The 2,500-nt window shown below is 31.9% G+C and overlaps 1 protein-coding gene across 4 annotated transcripts in view; it reads left to right on the top strand.

Moving 5' to 3' along the window:
• LOC310734811 (cadherin-10-like) overlaps positions 1-2,500 on the top strand; it is a 35,052-nt gene that overhangs the window by 11,564 nt on the left and 20,988 nt on the right. The window contains exon 1 of one of the 4 annotated variants that reach the window (XM_083557232.1): positions 587-913. The exons of the other annotated variants lie outside the window; for them this stretch is intronic. The gene's annotated coding sequence lies outside the window, so the exon portion shown is untranslated. Of the gene's footprint in view, positions 1-586; positions 914-2,500 lie in introns of those variants that run through there. 4 annotated transcript variants of the gene reach the window in all.

The following is a 2,500-nucleotide window of genomic DNA, read 5'->3' on the forward strand; positions in this document are numbered from 1 at the left end:
TTGTATTAATGTGTCCGCGTGTGTTACACTGAGTTGGTGTGTCTAATTGTGTGTTTATTGGTGTGTATTGCAGTTAAGGAAAAAAATAAACCCTTTAATAGAACTGAATATATTTTTTCCAAGCAATTTATTAAATAATTAAACAATTAATACATTTATAATATTTATTTATTCAAATATGTAAATGTTTTAGCAGATTTGCCCATTTTTATAGTAATATTAGGAATAAGAATGAAAAATGTAAACTTTTTTTTTTTACACTGATTATTTATTTATTTATTTATTTGTGTGTTTGTATAATTTTCATTTTATTATCTATTAAACTACACATCAGTGAAAAGGTTTTTTTTTTTTTTTTTTTCCTTCACTTAAACGTATTGTTCTGCAGTTGATGAACATTTCCTGAGGTGATGTAATGATCCATGATGACGGATTCTATCGGTTACGGATCATCGTTTTTTTCCTGAAAATGTCCCGAGGAACATCTGAGCTGTTTCATGCACCACTTCATTGGAATTAAAGCTGGAGAGCAAGAGAGCGAGAGAGAGAGAGAGAGAGAGAGAGAGAGAGAGAGAGAGAGAGAGAGAGAGAGAGAGAGAACTACAAATAGAGAAGTTTTTTGAGAATTGTACAGAGATCAGGGATGAAAGAGTTTACATTTACCATCTAAAGAACTGCAGAAGACCAGAAGTGCTGGAGGTGTTCAGGAGCAGGATCTTCCCAACAGATGTTTATCAAAGTGATAGAAAGGGGAAATTGTGGTATGAGAGAGAGAGAGAGAGAGAGAGAGAGAGAGAGAGAGAGAGAATGCAAATGATCTTAACCAGTTCATGTGTGAAGCGCGGTGGTGGTAGTGCTCTAAACTGCCCTGCATGACTGCTTCACGAATCGCATCAGTGAAGGTGAAGTGAAGGTAAATATCTTCTGGTGTCTGCGTGAGGAGCAGATGGAATTTTATGTAAATTGTTAAATGGAGTTATGTATGGAATATTATAGTTTTATATGGAATTTTGTATGGAGGTATAAAAGTTTTGATGGTTTTATATGGAATATTATACAGAATTTTATATGGTCTTAATTATGGAATATTACTTGGATAAAATTTTATATGGCGTTTGTTATGGTTTTATATGGAATTCTATACAATATTTTATATGGAGTTATATATGGAATGTTACATGGATTTATATGAAGTTTGTTATGGTTTTATATGGAATTTTACACAAACTTTTATGTGTAGTTATTTATAGAATTATTTTATAAGGAATTCTATACAGTTTTATATGGTTTATTAAGGAGTTTTATACAAAATCTTATATGGAGTTATATATATGGAATTCTATACAAAATTTTATATGGCGTTATATACAGAATTCTATACAGTTTTATATGCTTTTATATGGAATTTTATAGGGAGGTAAATATGAAATTCTACCCATTTTATATTGTTTGTTATAAAATTTTATACAAAGTTTTATATGGCATTGTATATGGAATTCTTTAGAGTTTTATATGGAATTTTACACAAAATGTTAAGGAGCTACATATGGAATATGATATGGTTTTATATGGAAGTAAACATGGACCATTGCATGGATTGTTATGAAATGTTTTATGGTTTTGTTTGGAAATGTACGCAGAATGTTACATGCTCTAAATATATATTTATGAATTTGAATGGAATTCTTTATACAGAATTGTATTTGAAGTGTTCTATCATATTTGATACTGTTTTATATGGAATTCTTTGTGGAATTTTATATGGAGAAATACAGAACTATACTGTATATGTAGTTAAATATGGAATTTTAAAGACTATTGCTTGGAATTTTGTATGGAGCGATGTATAGATTATACTTATATATTTCAAATACACACCATCTGAAGATAATCCGGCCCTTGAAAGAAAACCGTTTGCAAATTTGGATAAACCAGATTAGTGGATCGAATGGGCCAAAAGTAATGGCACCTTATAAGGAATTAGTGTGTGTGTGTGTGTGTGTGTGTGTGTGTGTTGGGGGGGGGGGAGGTTACACACTAGCTGATACGATGGCTGAGTTGCACTACAGGAAGATTTAGAGCAGTGTTTTTCTGTTGTCATAGTGGGCGTGGCTAAAGGTCAGTGGGTGGTGGTGTGAACATGATTTATAAATAATTTTTGAATATTTTAAAAATGGTTTGGTGAGAAAAAAAAAAAACCTTTACACAAGTTAACACGAGGTCTGAACTCGTCCTTCTCAGCTCGGACTGCAGGAGTAAACACACAGGACAGAATTTGCTTTTAATTGCTTCATTTTTCCTTGTGACTCTTTTGACCTTGAACATATCGAATAGCAAAATTAACCTTTTGAATCTTTTTTTGCTGTTGCTTTAGTCACTCCTGAAGAAATTGGTTGAAAGGTTTCAGAAAAAAACAACAACTTCTAACCAACAAATTACAGCTTTACCTCTGATTTACCTCCGAAAGTATTCGGCACATCTTTGTGGTTCTTCCTTACAT

This window comes from Silurus aristotelis (genome assembly GCF_946808225.1).
Source record: "Silurus aristotelis genome assembly, chromosome: 12".
Classification (NCBI taxonomy): domain Eukaryota; kingdom Metazoa; phylum Chordata; class Actinopteri; order Siluriformes; family Siluridae; genus Silurus; species Silurus aristotelis.